The following is a 16,696-nucleotide window of genomic DNA, read 5'->3' on the forward strand; positions in this document are numbered from 1 at the left end:
TTATAGTTGAATGTTCTACCTTAATAATTTGGGTCCATTGCGAAAACTCGATTTCGTGGTAGGACATGTTTAGCTAAAACTATTAGAGTGATTCACATTAGTTATACATTTAAGGTATTAAAATTAATAGTGTTAATATTTGCAGTCATATTAAAATTTAATTAAACCAAAATAAAATTTATTTTATTAAGTCGTCAATTTGATCGGCCAAACAAAAATATTAACCAAAATTAAAGAATTGAATTAGTAAAAAATAACATAAATGAAAAATAAGAAATTAGAGTGAGAATTAAAATTGAATATAATGCAAATGTACATTTTATAATTTTTCAAAAAAAAAAAAAAATTGTAAGGTTTTGATTTAAAGAAACACAAAAATTATAAAAATAAATAAATAAGAAGAAGAGCAATAGAAAACTATATTTCTTTATCTCAATTTCCTCTTTTTTTTTTTAATTTTATTTACTCCAAAGTTACTTTGTCTAAAATAGCAAGTTTTCATTAGCTATTTGATTTTTTATAATATTATCTTAAAAAACTAAATTATTAAAAAAATATTAAAAACAATTAAATTAATCAATAGCTACCTATTACATTATAAACTAACTTCTTATTTCCTTAAATTAGGGATAACATAAATTATTAATTTTTAAAAAAATATAGATTTAATGATTTGATAGATAAAGAAATATAAAAATTATAAAAATAAATAAAAAAGTAAAATTCAAAAAGTTATACTCTTCTAGTAACTTTTTTCTTTTAATTTTTTTCTCCAAATGTTTTTTATATTATTTAACGAAATATCAATATCTTTTCATAAATATTTATTTTAAATAAAAATAATTAATAAATGTTTGAATTTCATTGTTATTCTAAATATAAAATACTTATTTTTATAAACTAAAATTAATTATAATAACCAATCCTAATAAATAGAATGAAAAAGATAATCAAATATAAAAAAAAGGTTTATACTCGCCTTTTCTAATAAAATTCAGAAAAAAATATAAAATTTATTTTCTCATTTGAGAATATTTTTTTGAGTAACTCATTTAACAATATTTGCAAGATGTATCACGGGTATAAAAAATATGTGCTATTTACCATTATATGTGTTGTATCTCATGCAAATATAACTTAATTCAACTGATACTTATTATTGAAGTAATCAGTGATAACCCGAGTGATTGTCCAGAGACACCTTCATCTCCTTGGCTCATTACACCACTCTGAGACTCGGTAGGAAACTGAATAAAAGACGGCATTATCCATTTAATCCAATTATTGCGATTCCTTACTTTGTCACCCTAAATTGTACATGCAAAAGTGATTAAGAACATAAAAAACGGGTTAAGGATCACTTTGCTCCTGCAATAAATTTAAATTATCAATTTGGTCTCTATCATTTTTTTCTTATCACTTTAGCCCTCGAAATTGTTTAGGGTGTTCATCCTAACTCTTAAAGTGTAACACTCCAATTTAGAGGCTAAATTTAAGAAATTATAAAGTGGTGAATTTAATTGGTATTTTTGAAGGAAACGGTGGATTAAATTGTAAAATTTCAAAGTTGGTAGACCGTTTTAAGAAGTGCAGAAAATTCAATGACTAAACCCATGATTTACCCATTTTTATTTTGGAGAGAATTATAAATCTCTCTCCCGTATGTTCAGCAGAATATTTTCCAGTTTTCCATCTCCAACACCCTTCTTTCAACTCCGATCTACTCGCCGTCCGACCTCCGATCGACGAACCAAAACCACCATCGTATTTGTTGTCGACCGAGGAACAAAACCCCTCAAACCTTTCGTTATGAATATTCGTCGTTCGTCGTTAATTTCAGTCGGAGGTATCGTCGGTAATAACTTGATTTCAGTTGGTTTTTAGTTGATTCACGATGATCCGGTCATCCGTTTACGACACCTCCCGCACCATTGTGTTCCTTGAGTCGTTTCGAGTTCACCGATATCAACCTTGGTCTCCGTAGACGGTGGCGCGTGAGGAGGTGAAGCGGTCAAAGTTTTCGATTTGTTGGAATCGAGCACTCCACCATTCAAATTTGTGAACCGAGCTTTGTAAGTGCCTCGAAATCGCTTAAAATGATTTTTAAGAAATTTTCCGTGATTTTTAGGCTACTGGAAGAGGTCCCACGCACCGCCACTACGCGTGGGGATGGTCCAAATGACCGGTTTGACCGATTTTGAATCGATTTGACCGGTTCAACCCGACCTGACCTGTTGATCCGACCCGTTGACCGTTGACCATTGTTGACCAAAATTTTGACCGGCTTTGACAGTTCCAAATCCGATTCCGCAGTCCGTTTTTTGAAATTCGGACCTGAATGCCTCAAAATTGTCAGTCAAACCCGTTGACTTTGATTTTGACCAAAAATTCAAATTTTCGAAAAGTCACATTTTATACTTTTAACGTCCTGAATCCGAATTTGAAGTCTGTTTCGCCAAATTCGAACCCGGTAAGCTATTTTTCACTGTTTTTATTCTGATTCGATCCGTTTTTTCAGAATTAAGCTCCGTTTTTTATGTAATTTATGTTGATATGGATCCGAGGAAATATTGGAAGATGATTTCAAGTTCGAGGGCGTTCGAATGGAATTTAATGGTTGATCAGTATTACACGGAAATCGAGGTAATACTTTACTACCTCTTTATGCTTTATGGAACATGTTGATATTGATAAATGCATGAATAAAAAATGTTTGGTCTCATTTGTGTAGTTAGTTAATTTCTACACTCGATCTGAATACAATAAAAATGCGATAACTGAATATGGTTCATATGATTAATATAAGAAATTGGAGGACATTTGTAATTAAACTACAAGCTTTGTGATTAAGTGATAAATGAATCTGTCTGGTTATGTAAATTATAATTTATTTCATCAAAGGTACTTGGATTGGAAATTATGAGAATACTTTGGTAGGGTAAAATTACAAAAAATACCCTTATGTTGAAAGATAACAAGAATTATCCCTGTAAGTTGGTTAATAACTCTGAAAAGACATATTGATTCGATAAAATTACTAATGTGCATAAGAAATGCTAGTTTTGCTTAGAAGATTTGGATAACTGGTTTTTAACCCCAAGAGGGTTTGTGCAAGATGCTAAAAGTTTGTTAAGGGAATCATTTCAAGATCAGAGAATGTTCGGGAAAGCAATTAACCTTAATATCTCTAAATTATAATTATTTTCGTTAAGAGTTAATACCGAGATTATTTGGTTACGAAATTACAAAAATGCCCTTGAGAGATAAAAATAGTCCGAATTGACTCTGAATTAGAGAGTAACATGAGAAAAAAAATTAGCTGACCCTTATTCCCATCTGTAATGGGGTAAGAGGGAGGTAGGATAGTAGGTTGTCCCCAACACCAGGTTGAGAGCAGCTTCCGTAGGAGACCTCCGAATTATGAAATGTCTTCCGTGGGACTCGATCCCACGACTCCAAGGTTAAGAACCTTGTGCTATACCAACTGAGCTGGATGGTCATTTCTAACCTGAGAATTTGTGCTAAATTGATAAATTACTGATTTAATTGTTGAGATCCTATTTTTGTATAGAAAATTTCTGATAACTCGTTAGTAACATCTGAGAAGGCATTTAACCTGGAAATCTACGAGTTGAGTAAGCACATGAAGAATATTTTATAGATGGTGCTTTTTTGTCAGAATTGTTAGAAAGAACTGTAGAATATGATAAGTTTGAATTAAATAATAAGATCGGACGGAAGGAAATGATTGAAATACCCTAGATCTGTAAAATGACAAAAATACCCTTGTAATGGAAATGAATCAAGAATATCATCAAGCCCATGATTGAATGTATATCTTCAAGCTTTGAAATGAATAGAAAAAAAATGTTGGGCACCAGAATGACCAAAATGCCCTTATGACCTAGACTAAGTAAATGTCTTGAATTAAATAAAGAAATTCAAATAAGCATGGACGTTGTACTGTTCTTAAAAGTTAAGGAACACAACTTAAGCCGGTCAACCAATGCTAGTGCTATATCAACACTTAAATAATATAGGTAATACTTGAATGCTAGTTTGTTTCCTCAAGTTTGGATTGAGGATAATTATGGAAGTACTCAGCTCAGCTCAACGCTATAGCGCTTTCGATAGTAAGAAATGGATATTCGTGAGGTAAATTAACCACGAATACCAGAATGACTTTATTATAGGACTAAATTGAACTAATCAGAAGTACAATACGTAGTTGGAATTCAAAAATGTCTGAATTACTCTGGAAAACTCCGAAGTAACCAGGAAAGACTTGATTGTTAAATAAACTAAGTAACCTTAATGACCGAGGATGAAATAAGTGATTAGATGAGTTTGGAAACACTGTTGATCTTACATGATGAATTATCGTTATGGGTCATGAACCATGAATCAAGTACGCCCGTATTTCCTGATATCATTGACACGTGGAAATGAAATAAAGAGTATTGGAAGATCTATTCACCGATGATTACGAAGATGATTTATGGACAAGAATTGTTAATATTAGAGAGTAAATACTCTAGAAAGGCAGTAAATTGATGGGTCGACATGCATTAGTTATGAGAGTTGTTCAGTTCGAATTGTTCGATAAGCCGATCGATCAACATGGATTGTAAATGTCTAGAATCTTTGTTTCTACATTTTCATATTAAATCACTTCGGTCATGTCTGAAAACGCATGTAACATAGAAGGAAAAGATTATGAATACCCTATTTGGTTCAATTGAGTTGAGTTCCTATGAATTTAAGTATATTCCTAAATACCCTTGATTGTTTGAGTAATGGAATCACTCGCAGTAAATCTGAATCTAGAATTATTATGTATAAAGGTTCCTGAACGTTTTCCTGATGCACATGGAAATATAGTGGAATTCTAAAGTATCAATCTGAAATGTCTGATTAGATCGGTTAGTAATCGATTCTCTTCGATAGGACTTCGTTCCTGGAATCTGATCAAATTGCACATGTTCATGTTATCCATACTGATAACTACAAAATGCCTCTGAAAATTACTTGGATTTATCTAGTGTGTTTCTTATATTTTAATAAATTTTTTTATTGTTTTAACATGAGGTACACTGAAATTTATGGTTACTATTTTATGGATGCACCAACTTATTGGTGATGGCTTATGGAATTCTATCAATGTATAAATTGTATCTTGGAGATACAGATTTGCAAAGTACAACTCTGATCAAGCTGGAAAATTTCATGGACCTAATGTGACTCTTAGGTAGCCTCTGCGGCCCTGATATCATTATCGGGTAGGCCTTGATGCCCTAAGATGTGTTCTTAAGTAGGCACCGTAGCCCCGAACTTTCTTGGGTAGGCTCTTAGGCCCTAAGATGTTCCCTTAGGTTAACTCTTTATGTGATAGTTTTAAAATACGAGTTTAAAAAGCTCTACTACAGTATGGTTTATGGGATTTACTGAACTATCATTTGATTAGTGTACATATTATGATTTTATCGTACTGTTGGAACACACTAGACATCTTATTCGATCTCCTGAAAATGTGATACTATGAATGCTTCCTATGAACTAAGATATTCATGGCTTCTATTCGTTGAACTACCAGTGGAACTTCAGATTATTCCGAAAATCGGTATACGTTTGATTAAATAAGAAATGATATGGCTTTCCATTTATCGGCATGTCTTGCAGCATCATCTAGTAGTTCTGTATTACTGAGCTTTTCGAAGCTCACTCTATTACTCACAATTGCAGGTTAAAAGAATTGTACTAGTACAACTATCAACATCAGTAAGGGAGTTCTTCCGGCGTTGCTTGCAGAGTATGGTACATGTGATTAGGGGGCATGTAGATTGTATTTTGTTTTATATCTGAGTTTGAAAAACCTGCTTTATTTCTGAATAATAATAAATCATTTTATGATTTTACATGTTGTAATAAAAGTTTTAAATTTTCCGTTATTTTTACAGTGGGTCGCTCTGGTGGCCCTAATGTGACACTCCAGATCGGATCGGGCTATCCGCATCGGTCTGAGGGGGTTACATAAAGTTCGTTGACCGTTTTGACTAATAGAACTATGAGTCTTATGCATCTGTTAATTAAGGGATTGATTTAAAATATTTATTAAACACGATGATTAGAATAAATTACCAAAATTTTATTATTTATTTCAGTGAGAGGAATTGTGTCATTTTTTTTTGGATTTTTCTAACTATTGTATTTAATAAATATTTTATTATTTATTTTTTTAACAAATGTCATGTCATCATCAAATCACATCAGTAATATTGGTTCATATGTAAATTTTTGGTGTTGAAAAACGCAGAAGACTAACGGTTCTGTTAGTAAACATTCAACGGATTTCTAGGGCTAAGATGATCACCCTAAACAACTTTAAGAACAAAATTGATGCAAAAAAAACTATAGGAATAAAATTGATAAATTGGGTTTACCACAAGGACAACAATGACCCTTAAGAAAAAAAACATATCATCCTAAAGTAAGCAAGAAAGAGTCTAATATGTACGTGTGTGTTTATACGTGTTAGAAATAGATTAAAGCAACATATGTCAAGAGGGAGAGTATACCTGCACTTCCACAACCGTTGAACTTCGAAGTTCATCTAATATAAGCTGAATATTATCCGTTAAAACTGAAACCTGAAAAGAAGATATAAGAAGAAAGTTTACATATTTATAAAATTGAAAATTTGCTCCATTTCGAGTAAAATCCTAAAGCACATTCAACGACTAAGCTTCAGACTTAATAGAAAAATTGCATCAGCATGTATTTCGAAGACGAAAGATATCAGGAAAACCGGTCGCTTAATGTATAATATTTACTACCTTAGAACATTATATACCATTGGCAAAAGGTTAAATGTTATGTGATCGTCCAACAACATTAAGGGAAAATCTTCATGTAATGAAAGGTAAATTTTCGACAGAGAAGAGCAAAAGAAGTTATTGAATATATACTGCAACATGTTCCAGTCAGAAATGAAGTTCATGATAATACCGTCAGTGGGATATAATTTCGAACTCAGGCGCACCCCGGGATAAGTATAGACAGGTACTTACACATTATATATCTTTAAACAACATGCTACATAAATCAGTACCTAACGGGTGGTGATGTGCAGGTGTGTAGGTGGTGGGGATATCTCCATACATAGCACACAGGTAATAATCCATTGATAATCAGTGCATAAATAAACAAATAAAACGATAGCATGAGAAGTTATGAATCCTTCAGCATTGGTGCATATATTAATTGTGAATCCTTAGTGCATATATTAATTGTGAATCCTTAGTGCATATATTAGTTGTGAATCCTTCATCATTGGTGCATATATTAGTTGTGAATCCTTCAACATTAGAGCATGTATTAGTTGTGAATCCTTCAGCATAGGTGCATACATTAGTTGTGAATCCTTCAGCATTGATGTATATATTAGTTTTGAATCCTTTGAAGCTTAAACAAAAAAGATGTAAGCCTTTACCTTTTAAAACAAGGGGCCCCTTTGTTCCCTCAAACACTTCAACTTGTTAGTTATATTTTGTTAAAAATGATAAATTTATATTTTAGGATTCTAAAAGTTTAAAATCTGATTTCATCCCTGGCTAACATGAAAGTTCTAGACAATTTAAAAAATAGAAATTCTAAGTTCGCTAATATAGGTATTTTCTAATGATAACGGCATAGAGTTGCGTTAAAGAATTGCAGATGAGTTAAGTATGAATAGATATGTTGCTAAAAAATCATAACACATCACCATGAAAAAAAAGCTCTAACAACAATAGGAACTACCGCAATCAAACAAACGAAACAATTTTAAAATCTCCAAAAACAAACCTTTCTAAACCCAGTAATCAATTTAATAGAAACCCAGCCTTGGTCATCCATGTTCTGCCGCAAGAATGTATCCTTGATTAGGTTTTCATTACTGCAATAAACAGGAAGTTTATTGGTAACATATACAAACATTCAATTAATTAAGTTGACCAAAGTTAACACATAAACAAAGTATTACGTAAAATAATAATCTATCTGATTCATTATTTTAACATGCAACTGTTGATCTTGAAGCTCTGAAGGGAAAAACACTGGGGGCATTGGTTGAATAAATGGGTCACCTCTATACGACTCCGGGTGAGGGGCTGGGACTAAATAAAGCTGAGCAGTAAACTCTGAAAGAAGACATAAGGAGACATAGATATTAGGTAAATTCAAATTACTACCCATAAATAAAATAAGAAAAAAAAAGTACATCTTATCGGGGAAGCTCACGGGGGCCTAATAAGGCGAACATATGGTGGAGCAAAAAGCGGTCAGGTTTGCGGTAGTGGAGGAGTTGTTGGCGGATGCCTCATAAAACTGGGAACACCTCTTAGCTGTATATGACCATCCCTATTAGTAAAATTCCGACCATTCCAATCTTGGCTCCCATGGTCTTGATTGCGCCTTCCTCCATAGTTCAGATGGCGCGGACCATTTCCCTGTGGATGCAGACCACTATTACATTGTCGGAATGAATTCCAAGGGTACCGTTGATCATTACCAACACTATAAGGCACAAATCCAATTCTCTGTATATGGTCCCTAGAAGAAGAGCCATTCAGAGGTACATCAACCATAAGACCTTGAGGATGTGGCTGCGAAAGACCACCATTAGATGCAGAGACATTGCTGTTTTGCTTCATTGACCTTTGGCGTGCAGGCATTGTATGGCTCGGGATCAAATTTGGATTTAAGTTCACATTGTTCCTAACTTGCTTCTGCAAAGAAGAGGATGTCGATGCAGTACTACTACCCTACAATTTTGGCAACATTGTAAATCCTCAATCTTGAGAATCCAAAACTATATATGTATAGATAGATACAATATGCTGTCTAATATTAATACATAATGTTTAATATTCAGATTGCTTCGAATGAATAATAATTGAAGTAAAACCTGATGCTGGATTAATAATTAAAAATTCTAAAATGTTATGCTCTGGCCAATTTAGATTCATTGCATTTAACGTATATCTCTTCCTTATCAAGCCGATAATACAAACCGTAAAACTAATTTTATTTTAACTTAGTTCAGTTCTATGAGTTAATCAACATCTATTTATCAGTCGGTACCAGAATACTTGAAATGGTAAGAAGTAAAACGAAATAAAAAAAAAATAGATTAAACATTTGTAAGCAAACCTCAGAAATGGGGACAAAAGAAGTAGAAGATGATCCATTCAATGAAGCTCTGTACAAATCCGAAGATGATTTAGAAATAGCTCTAGAGGACCCAGACAAGGGAGGCCAAATGCTAGCCTCCATATCCGACCCAGACGGCATCAAACTTAGAAGATTTGTTCCAAGCCAGTTTATTACCGGCATTGTCATTGGACCAACATTTACATTCTCGGCGTCTTCTTCGGCCTCCCCTTCCACCTCCGGTGTTACAGGAGGCTGCATCATAGCCATTGACGACGACGACAAGAAAGGCAAATGAACATGTTCTCCTCTAACAATTTGAATCCATTGCGAAGAACCCGGATATATTTGGTTAGGAACACTGGTAGTGTGATTCATGTTAATATTTGCAGCTATATCAAATCCTAATTAAATTAAAATTGGATTTTTTTTCTTTTAACTTTTTCTCTAAGTCGCCAAGATGATCCACCCAACAAAAAAATCAACTGAAATCAAAGAATAAAATTGATCAAAAAATGATATAAATGGTAAAGAATGAAACCAGGTGAGAGTTAAATTTCAATACAATACAAATGTAAATTTTGTGATTTTCAAAAAAAAAAAAAAGAAGAAGAAAAGAATCGAGATTTGATGAATCGATCGGCAAAGCTGCTTTGCTTAAATATTGTGTTTTTGTTAGCTATTTGGTTTTTTACAATACTGCCATTGGAAACCAAGGTTGTTTTGGGGATAATTTTACCGCTTTCGGTTAGGAAAGAATTCCCTATTTCGTTTTTAGCTGTAAGATTTAATTACCTACTTCACAGAATATAACAGTCTTAATATACGGATATTGAAAGGTATTATTAGAATTTTTTTTATTTTTTAATATTTTTGGTAAAGTTTTATCTAAAATATTGAATGAAACTAAAACTATTAAATTTATTTTTCAGGTAAATAGGATATGCTCCAATCAAAACATGCCATGTAAGCATATTCCTTAATTTATTGGCCTTTTTTTTAATCATGTTTCCAAATTATTTATGATTATTGTTTAATTAAGAGTTTATAAATTAGGTAGATTACCGGAAAGATAGGCCTACGGGAATATTATAATAAATTAAATTACATTAGAATTATGAATATTAATATTTCTATAATAAAAATAAGTTTTTTTTATATAAATATGACATGGAGTTCTTCAATAATCTCATCTCACACAAATTTTTTTTTTGGTTACAAGCAAACTAGATTAGCAAGCCTGTTGTCTTCTTAATTCAAACTGGTCCTTCCTGAGGGCGCTTTGCACTTCACTCGGTGGTTGAGGATAAACAAATCGATCCAGATTCATCTGTCGACCCAGACTGGCCACGCCATCAGCGAGCTGGTCTGCTTCACGAGGAGCGTAATTGAAGGTGATAGTCCATTGGCGACTCCGAAGGTTGCGAATCCTCCAGACCAAAGATAGATTATTAATCCCTCTTTCAGAGTTGATGCATTGGATGGCCTGTTTGCTGTCCATCTCAACCTCCACTGCCCCATAGCCAAGATTCCAGGCAAGTTCGAGACCATCCAGTACGGCCCAAAGTTCAGCATAAAGAATAGGACAGCATCCGATATTTCTACTAAATCCTGCCAACCAAACTCCGTTGTCATCGTGCAGAACAACTCCGCTTGCTGCCTTCATTGTTACGGATTAACTGTACCATCCGCATTAAGCTTGACCATACTGGTTCAGGGAGGCTGCCATCCGGCTTGTCTTCTTTTCAATCCCGTATGAGTGGAGAGTTTAGTTTTGTTCTTCTTGATGCATTCGGCCCATGCCTTGGAGGCTTGGATAATTGCCATCGATGACCACACTTTGCCATTGAAGACGATTGCATTCCGATGTTTCCATAACCGCCAGATTAGTACTCCAAAAATATGTCTCCAATAGTAATTCGAGCTGTCCAGGCCTGCATTGTGGATCACTAGCCAGATAAATTTCTTGATTCTCTAGGGTCCATCAAAATCCCAAGCAAGATTCCAGATCTTATCTTGCCGATTCCAGCCTTCATGTTGGATTAGATTAAAAGTTGTTTTAACACTGCAAGTCCCAATTTGAGTCCACCGCCAAAGTGGTTGGTCATCGCCCTCGTAACACGGATCCGGGATTCCAAGCACATGGAGCGTGAGATCTTCGCCAATGGTTTGGCGCAAAGGTTGCTCGTTCCAGTGCCCCTCAGTCGTAGCGAACTAACAAACCAAAGCCTCAGTATTATGGCTTGAATTGGGCTGTACACTCTCAACTAACGGTCCTACGTTTGGAATCCAAGGATCAAGCCAAAAGTTTGTGCCTTTGTCATTACCAATGGACCAACAAACATTATTTCTAATGTGGTCCCAAACTTTCGAGAGTATTCGGGTGCATATGGTATAACCTAATTTAATGAGGAAAGCCTCATTCTGAGCATGAAGGGGCCGAATGTCAATACCCCCGCGATCGTGAGGTTGGCAACAAGAGCTCCATTTGACTAGGGCAGTTTTTGGAGTGTTATGAGAACTTACTCAGATAAATCTTCGAGCAATTTGTTCGAGCTGTTCTCTAACTCCCTTTGGGATCATAACCGTCTGCATAAAATAATTAGCGATAACAAGAAGAGTCGACTTAGCTAGCGTAACACGTCCCGCTAATGATAACTTAGCTGCCGTCCACCCGCTTAGCTTGGCCCGAACTTTGTCAATAATGAATTGAAAAGTACTTTCGGTCACTCTTGAGTGAAGAGGGGCATTCCAAGGTATTTGCCAAGGTCCGTGGAAATCTGAAATTCAAGGGAGTTGCAGAGGCAAAATATCGTTGATAGTGCGTTGAAATTTTTTTTTTCGTGAAATAGTGGGATCGCCAGATTAATTGCTCGAGTGGTGTCCTCTACAGTACCGGGGGTAGGTCGCCATGCACGCCCAGCGACCTGGTAGGTCGCCATGCATGCCCTGCGACCTACCTCAACCTCCATGCACGCCCATGCACGCCCAACGACCTCCATGCATGCCCAGGCACGCCCAACGACCTCCATGCACGGCCATGCACGCCCAACGACCTCCATGCACGCCCAGCTCGCCAAAGGTCACCATGCAGTCCATGCTTGGACTGAACAACGTTGGGCCATGCAGGATAGGTAGCAGGAGAACCTATTCCTCCTGCTCCTCGCGTGATTCCTCTTACATCTGCTCAGATGCATGCAGCTGTAATAGCTGTATTATTGCAGCATGATTTGAGCTGCAAAGTGTCATAGATTCGTGCCCTAGCGTCTAGCCATAGCTTGTCCCTCATGCCATAGCTTCGAGACTGTTCACTCTTGTTATCATAGCTGTATTGGTGCAGCATAAAATCAGTTGTGTTGTATTATTGCAGCGTTCAACGGTTGAAAAATTTACAGCTTTCAACGTGAATTATACAGCTCAAATTGATTGCAACTTACCTACCAACCGCTGAAATATCATTATATATTGGATATGAGGGTTTAGGGTAGAATCATAAGAAAGAAAGAAAATTTGGCGAGAGAAAGGAAATGAAAGGAAAATAAGAAGAAGAGGAAATGGAGATAAAGGCTCAAACATCGTTTGTGAGTTAATTTTTAATTGTTTAATTTAGTTTATTAATATGAAATTATGAAATAATTAGTTTGTTAGTTTAGGGTTTAGGATAAAACAGAAATTTAGTTAATTAGTTTGTTAGTTTAAGTTATATTATATTAATTTGTTAGTTTAAGTTATATATTAGATTATATAAAAAATTAGTTAATTAGTTTCTTAGTTTAAGTTATTAAATGTAAAAAATATTTAATTAATTTGTTAGTGTGTTTAAACGTATATTAAGTTGTTTGTTGAAGTTTAAGTTAAAATATTAAAAAAGTTAATTAGTGCTTAATTAGTTTGTTAGTTTGTTATTTTAACTAAATTATATTATAATAAAGAAATAGTTTATTAGTTTAAGTTATATTATAATATATTAGATTATATAAATTTAATTTTTTAAATTTATTGTTGTTTAAAGAAATAATTTTTTTACACGTACAGAGCATTATTCCACAACATTTTTCCACGTACATATTGATTCGAAGAAAGAAACAATAAAGGAAAGGAAAGGAAAGGAAATGAGCAACAAACTTTTTCACGATTGTCCATTATAATGGACAAATTATGGAAAATGAGATCGGAGTAGTTTTTCAGTCTGAAAAACCAATAAATATGATGTTCAAAAAAGACATCACATTTATAGAAATGAAGCATAAGATAGAAAGAAAAAATTCGAGCTGCAGTTGATGGTTTGAGGTATAGGTTTATGATATGCTCTAACCCAGTCAGATATGCTGCAGTTCCACTTGAAGAAGATGATGATATTGGAACCATGGTTGGATTACATGAGTCAACCAATATAGCAGTTATTGAATTATTTGTTGATGTGCGTAACATATGTGATGTTCCTGGGTCATCAAGAGGTGTGGCTCAAAATCCATCTGAAATGGCTTTATATAGTCAGTTTGAGGAGCCGACATACAGGTTCCCGAACAGTTTTATGGCACTATTGGAAAGTGTAAATGAAGTCGGGGGGACATCTGCAACAGAAGAGTGTGAGACGAGAAACATACCGGAATTGGTTGTTGATATTGACGCTGAAAATCGATGGGGAGAAATTCATGATGATTCAAGCGAAGATGAAGAAACCGAAGAACCCGTTTTGGGCGGCGACGAAAATATTTTTGGTGGAGGTGCAATTGATGAAGTTCCGGCACCGTATGAAGCTACTCCTCACATGTACGAGATAGACTATGATGCGATGAGGGCACCTGAATTCCCAGACATGCCACATTTACCTCCATACCAAATGACTGCATCATTCGATAATTCTGGTGAATTTTCAGTTGGGGTGCAATTCAGAGGAAAAAATGAAGCTACCCTAGCGATTAAAGAGTACTGCATAAAATGCCATGTTGATATCCATGTTGCAGAGTCCAACCAGAAAACCCTATACGCGAAGTGTGTAAAATATGGCCTAGAGTGCAAGTGGAAGATCAGAGTGTCGAAAAATCAAAGGCACGATGTTTGGGTCATCACGAGGTACAATGGTCCGCACACGTGTTTGCGAAACTTCATCGAACAAGACCACCGACTATTGGACTCCGATGTAATGTGAATACGTGAAGGCGATGGTTGAAAAGGATCCAAGGATATCTTGTTCAGTGTTAGCTGCATCTATTCGAAGCCAATTTGGATATCAAGTAAAATATGGCAAGGTGTGGAATGCGAAGATGAAGGCAATGAAGCTGACGTATGGAGATTGGGATACATCGTACAATGAGCTACCACATTTGCTACAAGCAATGAAGCGATTTATCCCAGGAACCATAGTGAAGTCTCAAACCATGCCCGCATATGACGAAGAAGGTCAACTTCTGCCAGGGAAGAAAATATTTCATAGACTATTTTGGGCATTCAAGGCATGTATTGAAGGATTTCCATTTTGTAAACGTATGATCCAAGTAGATGGTACGTGGCTGTATGGTCAATATAGGCATGTACTTTTGATGGCAGTTGCTCAAGATGGTGAGCGAAATATCTTCCCAATTGCATTCGCCATTGTTGAGGGAGAGACAACAGAGGCTTGGGATTTCTTTCTGACCAATCTACGTCAATATGTCGTTCGTGAAGATGGAGTTTGCTTGATATCCGATAGAGGAACGGGTATTTTGGCGGCAATTGAACGACCAGGAAGTCGTTGGATACCTCCGTATGCATATCCGACATATTGTATCCGTCATATTGGCAAGAATAGTATCGACCAATTTCATAACGCACACATTCGTAGCGAGATAGTCAGCATGGGTAAGTTTTATTTTCAATATTTGTGCATTTTTTACATGGTTTTTTTAATTGCGGTTTAACACAGTATATTATGAAATAGGATACGAACTACGTCGACCAAATTTTGATAAGAGATTGGAGAATTTGAAGGTATTTTACGATGATCAGCGTGTTTGGAAGTGGGCTTCAAAAATACCGCGGGAAAAATGGTCACAAGCATATGATGAAGGTCGGAGATACGGACATATGACCACAAACCTTGCTGAGGCCATTAATTCGGTACTAAAAGGTACACGCCATCTCCCAATTGCGAGTGTGATGAAAGAGACGTACTTTAGATTGGGTAAAGTTTGGTCGGACAAAGGCAAAGAAATAGAGAGTCTTATAAATAGAGAGTCTTGAATGGCGTCAAGAGATGGCATGAATGAAGCCCTATTGTTCCAAGCATTAATGTAGGTTGCATGCTTCTCAACCCAATTAACGCTTTCTTTACGACGACCATCAAATCTGTGCAGGTCGTCATGCGTCTCAACCCAATTCACTGGACGACGACCATCTAAGTTTTGGAGGAGGTCATGATCCCATGGACTCCGCGGAATAGGTTGGTGGAAGTGGAATTGCCTCAGCACTCTATCCCCAAATTGGATCTCAACAAAAGCAAAATTGATCAATGGTGTAACAGCACACCAATATTGAAACCCATCTAAAATATCGTGCGGTATCAACGCAAATAATTCTTCATTCATGTATGGTCTCCAATTAAACTGTAAAATTACAAAAACAATAAAATTTATTTAAATTAGATAATATAGTTAATTAAAATAATAATTAAAAAATACAAATTATGCATACCTCCTTTTTGGCCTTAATGTCTATCTTCAACCTGAACTCTTTAATGTTGTTGTGCACCAACCCTGTGCCTTCAATTTTATGCCTCCATCTGTATATCAATCAAAACAAAAATAGAGACATTTTGTTCAATAATTTTAATCAAATAAATATTTTTAATTAATATTTTATATTAAAATAGAGGATTCATATTACCTTCCGGCAAGTGGAAAGTCAACCGCAGTCCGACTAATCGGTGTCAAAAACGGAAGTCTATGCCAAGCCCATGATTGTAGAAGCAACAGACATCCACCGATTTCTACTGTATTATTATCATTCACGACTAATGACGCCTTGCACATCTCACGATACAAGAACGCCAATATCGCCGAACCCCAGCTATATTGCCTACAATTCTCAAAATTTGTTAAAAAAGAAGATACTGAGTGTGAACATAACTACCGGATTTATCAGGCATCAAAATTCCCCCAATCAATTGTAATATATATGCTCGTGTTGCATATATAATTTCGTGCTCCGTACTATTTGATTGAAGTTGAAATTCATTCTTCAACCATGACAACCTCACCCGCCACCCTTTACACTCTGGTGGTACGGGCGCTTTCCCAAGAAACAAGTTGCAAAGTTGTTCCACCTTATTAAACTCATGTGACATTACCACCGGCATCCCATTAGTTTGGACCCCGAGTTGCATTGCCACATCCTCCAAAGTTATCGTGCATTCTCCACACGGCAAATGAAACGTGTGCGTTTCTGGTCTCCAGCGTTCAATCAACGCACTGATCAAACCTGGGACCAACTTGTAATCTCGCACAAATGTGATATACCAAAATCCAGC

General features: G+C 35.4%; 1 pseudogene; it reads right to left on the minus strand.

Annotated features, from left to right (window-relative positions):
* Positions 1-1,142: 1,142 nt before the first annotated feature.
* LOC120181389 lies at positions 1,143-10,855 on the minus strand (annotated as a pseudogene).
* Positions 10,856-16,696: the final 5,841 nt, after the last annotated feature.

Source organism: Hibiscus syriacus, unplaced genomic scaffold, assembly GCF_006381635.1.
Source record: "Hibiscus syriacus cultivar Baekdansim isolate YM2019G1 unplaced genomic scaffold, ASM638163v2 tig00112523_pilon, whole genome shotgun sequence".
Taxonomy (NCBI): Eukaryota; Viridiplantae; Streptophyta; class Magnoliopsida; order Malvales; family Malvaceae; genus Hibiscus; species Hibiscus syriacus.